The sequence below is a fragment of the Phaenicophaeus curvirostris genome, chromosome 13, assembly GCF_032191515.1.
Source record: "Phaenicophaeus curvirostris isolate KB17595 chromosome 13, BPBGC_Pcur_1.0, whole genome shotgun sequence".
Classification (NCBI taxonomy): Eukaryota; Metazoa; Chordata; class Aves; order Cuculiformes; family Cuculidae; genus Phaenicophaeus; species Phaenicophaeus curvirostris.
Window position 1 is genome coordinate 15,316,972 of NC_091404.1, and position 7,999 is coordinate 15,324,970.

Sequence of the window (7,999 nt, forward strand, 5' to 3'; positions counted from 1 at the left end):
TCCCTGGCGCTCGGAGTGGCTGACTCACCCAGCCCGGTTCTCCACTGCCGCACACATCGCGCCTCAAGCTACAGCACAGGAACAAAGGAAATACAGACTTCAGCAGTTCAACATGAAATACATAAAATCTCCTTTCTCAGTGTCTCCAGGACATGGCTGGTGACAGCTAGCTGTAAGCGGTCCCTGGAGGCTGTAGAAAAGGCATAGGAGAGGCTTTTATTTGGTGCCTCAGGGAAGAAGGAGGCGATGCTACCTGGCGTGATGCGGGTCCCAAGCCCCACAAGAGCCAGCAGACCTGTGGGAAGTTGAATCCACAGGGAATCCCATAGCTACAAAGGTCACTGAAGTTGATGAAGAAAATCCCTATTGATTTCCATTAGATTTACTTACTTTCCACCTTTCCATAAATATTCACAAGAACATGAATGAGCCCTCTTGACCTGCTCCTTCATCTCCCATGTTTGCATCTTTTGGAGTGGAGCTCAGTTCTGCCCAGCTGTAAGCTTTATGGCTTGTAGTGGGCATTTATCTATTTTTAATTGTGATGCCTCTGGTGCCAGTGGTTAGAATGGTTTTCCATGTACAAATGCAATGGTGAAATGAATTTGGTAATCTGTTAGCATAAATTGAGATGCTAATTTACTTAATAAATTCCCAAACCATGAGGTCAACCAAATAAGCTTAAAAGTCAGAAGCTTAAAAATAAGAAAATTAGGATTTATGTGGGTTCTGCAATGTGTTTACTACTGGTTTATTCAGCTTTGTCTTGAGAGCTAGAACTTTAGCTGCTACTTTTGTGCTTCTGGTTTTCATGTTTTCTTTTTATCCAGTGCCATAGATTTTGGGGGTGGGACGAGGAGAGGGTGATCCAGAAAATGTGATGAGACTGCAGGAGACAGGGAACACGGCAGGACCAGCAGCAACCAGAAATCAAGCTTGGCAGGTTGTTGTTAGTCTGGTGTGTTTGGCTCCTGGCCTTGCCAAGCTTTGGGAAACTGAATAATATTTGAAAATTTGCCCCACCCAGGTTTTCAGGCATCCTGCAATGCACAGATGTTTCTAACATCTGCATCTGAGAACAGAGGCCTGATGTTACAGTTGTTGAGGGCTGATACAAGATAATACCAGCTGTAGACTTCTAGTTCTTTAACCACAACAGTTCCCCTCTGATCCCCCCTTTTCCCTTCTTTTCCCTTTCCAACACTGGGGCACAACCCACCTCTTTAGGGTAAATTAACTAACAGCTGAAGCAAAAATATTCAGGTTTGGAAAAGAGCTCTTTAGTTACCAGAGAACAGACGTGCATGTCCAGGTAGATCAGTTAAGCATCCCCTCCCTCATGCACCACGCATGAGAAATCTTTCCAAAGCATCTTTGGTACGTGGGATGCCCCTTCCTCAGCATCACCAGGCCAGTCCTTTCTCTCTCTGGGCAGTCCTTCTTTGGTCACGCTTAGTCCTGAGACCCCTCTGCAGTGAAACATCCCCTCTTTGTTCCTTTCTCTCTTAAGCTTGCTTTCTCTGCAGGTGTCCTTCTGGGTTTGATGCTATCAGCGACGCTGCCTCACTTTGTTCTCCAGCCCAGAGAAAGCTCATTCCTGTGAATCCATGCTCTCCCAAGAGGAGAGGAAGAAAACAGCTGTGGGCTGAACACTTCATCTTTTGTTCACCCCAGACAAGTTCTGTTCAGGTGCTCTAGGCCAGGCCCTCTTTGTAGACAAAAAAATATAAAAAAATTCTTGTTCCTCTGCACACAAAGGAAGGAACATAATGAAAGAAAGTTGTAATATCAGCCCAGAGTTTGGAGTTGTGCTTCTGGTGTTCCTGCACGCCCACTGCAGAGCTGCTGCTCAGCAGCTGCGATAGTTCTGCAAGGATATTGCATTTCGCAGATATGATGCAGAAGGAAAGACCCTCTGGGAAGGACAGAAATCCACCCACGCAAGCAGAGCAAAGGATTTTTTGCTCTGCAAGTTATTTTGCACCTGCAAGATTAAATTGGAATTCTGCACCTGCAAATTGAAGGCTTGTGTCTCTTCACTGGCTCTTGCCAAGGCCTGTTCAGGTAGCTGGGAGGAAGTGTGGGGCAGGGACAGCATCTCTGCAGCTCCTGGCAGCTTCAGCCTTCTCCCCACCAGCTGCACAACCTCATCCCTGACTCCTTCCTTCCATCTCCCCACAGCTCTCAGTTTCTTGGCAAGGTGCATTAGCTGCACTGAGCCACGTCTGAGCTGCTATTCTGAGGCTGGAGCCCCTGCTTGCACAAGTGCCTTTTGTACCAGTTCAGCATCATCTGCAACACACCCTGAAGTGACCAGCGAGCAAGCAGAGAGATAACAGAATTGAAGGCAGGAGTGGTTTTAGCTCAAATCATGAAGCAGCATTTCAGGCCAAGTCACAAGCCAAAGCTGGGTTTTTCACAACAAAAATTTGGATTTAGAGGGTGGACTGTCTCCTGAATCCTAAAACCCATGTCCTGATGAATTCTTAATTCTGCAAGTAGGTTACGGTTTCTCTCTCCCTTTGGGTGTGGCGGAGAGTTGACAGGTCTAAATAACAACCCTTATCTCTTTATTCTTTGATGTTAGATGTCACTAAGTTGTTCGCTGCCATTCACTTTTCATTTCTTCTCTTGAGTTCCTATAAAACTCTGCTAAACATGCAAGTTAATGAAGGATAAGACATTTCTAGGCCCCACAAATTCGTGTAGCACGTGGGTCTCTCCCTCACCCCCAGTGTGACCCATTGCATCGGCCTGATGTGAGAGACAGGCTGGAAGCACCATGATATCATGTGAAGTTGCAGGGCATCCGGAGCTTGTCTTTAAGCAGCAGTTTTTGTGCAACGCCCACACTTGATAGCCCTATAAAAGAAGCCACAATCTATAGGGTATGCCCAGGTATTTAGAAGGAGCATCTCTGCAGGGTGTGGAGAACACCTCGCGCTCACCTGGTGCTGCTGGGGACAGAGGCTGTGTTAATGCCTTTGGTACTTCCAGTTCCTCCGTACAAGTAGCAAGTACAATTAAGAAATTAACACGTGTATTTTACCTATATGCATTCAGCTGAGTCTCTGTCACAGAGGTATCATCTTCCCCAGGGAGGCTTTTAAAGACCTTGCCCTAATTATGAAGCGATTCCAGTGACATTTTAAATTATGGGTGAGTTTTACATAATTCTTTTGATACGTGTTGTTATGACATGTAAAATTTTATCTTTGCCAGTTGCAGTGAATTATGCAAGATCTTTGTTTTGCATTTGTCAGGATAATTTGAACCATTGCACGTATAACAAATGCACTTTCAAAGAACCTGGTCCAGCACGCAGCTGCAATAGTACAGATAAGCTTCATAAACTTTATTAAATTTCTATTAAATTATATAAGCTAATAGACAAGTTTTTATGACAGTGTTCAAATTACAAAGTCAAGTACGCAAGGAGCAGCAGAAGTCTTATCCCCTTTCCTGGGCTTCCAGAGATGACTCCTTGTGTGATGAAATGCTGTTTTTTCCACAGGGGCCCTGCCTCAGTTGCTGAGCAGACTGCCTGATGCAAATCAGTGGGCAGCAATTCAAAAACCTGTTTTCTTCCCGTCATTCAGCATGTGGCCCCAGCCCTTGTTTGCTGCATACCGCTCAGCCTTGCTGTAAAGATGAAATACAGTTTCCACTTGGTTTTTTTCTGTGGCACTCATTACTCCAGTCATGTTTGTTTATTTCCCGCACAAAATATTAATTAATTTGTTTCTGTGAAGCCCACTAAGGCAGGAGAGAAACATTATCACTTTATAAATAAGGAATAGAGACAGAGAAAGATTCAGTCAAGAATTTAATTTAGGATGTTCAACTTAAGATGCTCAAGAGCTGATATTCCTGTGCATGTATGATTTATTTGTATGCGATATAGGCACTGGCAGGACAGCAGTGCAGCTGCTGCCTGTCCGGAGAGGCTGCCCGCTGCGCTTCTCTGGGCAGGAGACAAGAAACAGCAGCAAGATAGAGGGGAAGGGAGGACGACGGCAGGATACACGCAGTGTCTTCTTGGCCAGGATTTGTTTGATGATAAAGAGAATGTTAAAGTAGGGGGCTGAAGGAAGAGTGATGTGAGCTTGTGGGTGCTTTCTTGCCACCCTTTTGCTCTGTATCTGGTCAGGCACCAGTTCAGAGACTGCAGCCTGTTATGGTTATCACACCCATCACTAAAGGAGTCCAGCCCTCTGTACAAATATTTTGCAGCTCAGTCAAGAGAGAAAATCGTCCCTCTCCCTCTCTCACTTGGACTGCAGCATGAACCACTAACATGAATGAAGACTTGTATCAGGCAAGAAAGTATGAGCAGTCACAGGAACAAAGCTGCAGGGTCCATGTTGAGCTCACCAGCTTCCTTGGCTTTCTTCATGTAATAATTTGCCAGCTACCAGCCCATAAATGAGAGACTACAGAAACTTTCACTTGTCCAAGTTGCAGGAGTATTTATATAATCTAATCGATAAATTGCATTGATTTATTTGCACTAAGTAACTCCTTGGGATCTGGATAATAGATAAAGGGTGTGCATGGTGCTGCACAAACACATCATAAATAAATGTAGCTTACAAATCAATTACCAGGTATTAGTGATTAAACTTCTCATTGTAAAATAATGTAATGTCTGTTCATTATAGATTTTTTAAAAAAATCTGACCTAAGAGTTTTCAGAGTAATTTATTTCAGGAAGGCTGCCCTTTACGCCAGGGCGTACATTTTTTAAAAGGTCATGGGGTATAAATATCATGGCTACTTACAAAGGGCGGCTCCCTGAGTGGTTTGACAGCTGCCTTCATCAGAACAAATCAAGGTCCTGTTCAAATAAGTGCTCAGACATCGAGGCTGTAGGCTGGGTTCTTGTAGGGAATTTCACACCGCTGTCCTTTTTGGCTGCTGGTGCTGAATACATAAAGTACCGTAAAGGTTACCTCAAAAGCCTGCACACATTAACACCTGTGACAAACAGCACAGACATTTTCCTTCATCAAGTCACTGGCTGGTTTGTTTTCTGGTGTTAGTAAGAGAGCTGGGAACACCATAATGTGATGTTTTACCACACTACATTTGATGCTAGTTTTGTGCAAGCTAAAGATAAATCTCTCTGACCAGTGTTAGGCATAATTCCAGGTACGCTCAGCCCAATAAATCCCTTTCTCAGGCAGTCAAGCCAGATTAAACTGTGGCCTTCAGCTTCATTCACTGACCTTGGCGCTCCCAAGCTGGGCACAGTTGAGCTGACATCCAGTCTCATTCATTCCTGTGATGGGTTATTATATAGCAAGAAGATGTTTATTTTATATCTGTGCGTTATTCTTTTCCAAAACAGGACAAACTTCCTTATTCCTTTATCTTCATCATCCTCTCTTAGTGCTTGAAGGGTAGTGAGGCAGGACCACACGGTGCAGTTGGCTCTCTGTCATGTGCAGTTCAAGTGTTCCACATAGTGGCTCGAGTCATTTTTTAAGGACATTTACAGTAATTTCCATGTAGTTGTTTTTCATAGCTGCATTGTCGTTCTTTGCTTCTTGTGTTCTCATTTTCATGCACCTTTAGGCGTGTATCACTTTATTTTATAGCACAGCATTCACTTTTAAGAAAAACCAGTGCTACTCGAGCTATTTAGATTAAGATGTTTTTGTTCTAAGAGTATTTGCAGGACAGGGGAATGGTACATGTTTATTGCTAACTTTCTGTTGATTCTGCTGATAAATTCAGTGATCACCTGAAGTCCATTTGGACACAGATGAAGTGCTGTTATTCATTCATAATGCGCTGTTATTCCTTGTGTATGTGAACTAACGCAAACCATCTGATGGCAAATTCAGCTTACAAATCAGTGCTTTCCTTCTGGCTATAGAGCAACAAAATGATTTCAGCCCAAGGTTCAGATGACAAATAAAACTGGTTAAAGCCACTACTCCTCAGCCGCTATCCCTGAGCCAATTTGTTCCAGTATGCAATAGTCGTGGGCTTGATAAGCTCATTCGTTTTTGTTGACCTTTCTATAACCACAGTGATGTTTCCTCTCAGAGCCATTTTCCAGGAGAGTAAGGAGGTGACTTACTGTGTGCTCTGGGCGATCAATCAGAGCAGAGATCAGCTTCGGTGGTTCAGAACCAGATGGCTGGAAGTTTTATTGGCATTTAATGAAGACTTTTGGTGCTAAGACAAATGTCTAGATCTGTAGGCAGCCCAACTTTCAAAAACTTCTTCACCATTTTTGAGTCATCATCAAAACCATCCCACTCAGTGGTTATTCCTAGGCCCGCTCTCTTTTCCCAGCACTTTATTTGCACTTACACTTCTAATTTCCTTTAACCCTGCTGGTGATTAACATTGTCCTCATGTCTTGTTTCACCTTGCCTGGCAAGCTCCATCCAGCTTGGTCATCTTTGTCAGCTGTTTAAACCTTTCTGTGTTTCCATGATAGTTTTTGAAGACTTGAGATCTTTGAGCAGCTTTCTGTGGAGTGCTCACAGCTGCTTTTCCTCCCTGTTGCTGTGTTAGTTGAGGGACTGGAGTCTACCTTTTTCTTTCATGCCATTGCTGAGCAATTCTTCAGTGTTGCGTTTCACCCTGACTGATCAAAGCCTTTCTCACTGCAAACTTTGATCGAGAAGTAAAAGACTTCTAGCACAGCGTTAGTCCATTCCTGCTTGCTGTACAAGGTGGGTCAGCCAGTACCAAGGGGAGTATGAGGGCTGTGAAAGTGCTTGCATGAACAAGGCAAGCTGTGGTTTAATCATTTTTCAGTCTACTGCCTTGGTGAGGTGGTTTTCTGTCTGCTTTAAGCCCACTTTACACCATGAGGTGTTCCTTGAGCTTGCTGGTGGTGGACCTAATTCTCACCAATTCAGGCTGTTTACCAGGGAGCTCTCCTGTGATAAACGTGAGCTGCTACATGTATATAGATTTACCTATTATATATATTAAAGATGTATATTTATATGTATTTTTGAGAGTGAGTGTGTGTCTCTATACGTATCTTTCATAAGTGTGTGTGTATGTAATATGTTCTTGTATGAAGACATCTTCCTCCTTGTCAGGAATTAAACTGTGAGTGGGCTGCTGTGTGTCTGATGTAGAGCATGGTGGATGGATTGTGCTTTTGTGCCCACTGAAAATGAAAATGATTTAGAGTTGTCTCGGTGACATGCCACAGAGAGATGTGCTGGGGGCTGGCTCTGATGTGGGTGAGCAGCTACCAAGGCTCTCCTGGAGCCAGATGCGTAACTGGGTAGGTACCATCCCCTGCTCTGCAATGTGTATGTTGTGAGGGGCTGCACTGAGGGGGAAAAGGACCCTCAGCAAGTGACTTCCAGTGGGAAAACTCTGATACGATGCTGGTTTTCTATGACAGAAGGGATGCCATGGACCTGCCATGGGAGACCAACAAGTGCCTGGGCTCCACTTCATGCATCTGGAACGTTGATTAAATTTGCAGAAAAAAGATACAACAGGACCAAGCATTAGCAACCAAGGTGAGACTGGTGATGTGTTCATAGGTTGAGTCTTATGGATCATCCAAGCAGAAGAGAACACTAGCTGGTAATAGAAGCATCCATATTCCCAATTGCTTGATGATTTCCTTTGCTTTTCTCCTTGTTTCATTCAGTCTGCCCTGATTAAGTGATCATAAGATCTACTGATTGAAACTCCCTAGAAAAACCTCATTATATAATCTAATGTGAAACCTTTGTATTATTTAATGCAAAGTAATGTTTTCATCAGCATCTGTGTAGCAAGTAGGTTCCCAAATGTTGCCACTGCTTCCAAAGGCAATAATTGTTCTTTTAAATGAAGAAAGTTAAAAACTCACCCCTTTGAACAACAACAAAAGTTTTGCTTTTGCTTAACAAGGAAAGAAATTTAATTTTTAAAGATCACTCTATACTATTAACTTGCTTAATTATCAGAAGGGAACGGTTGGATGAGCAGGCAATTAAAATAGGGAGAAGCTCAGAAGAAAATGTTC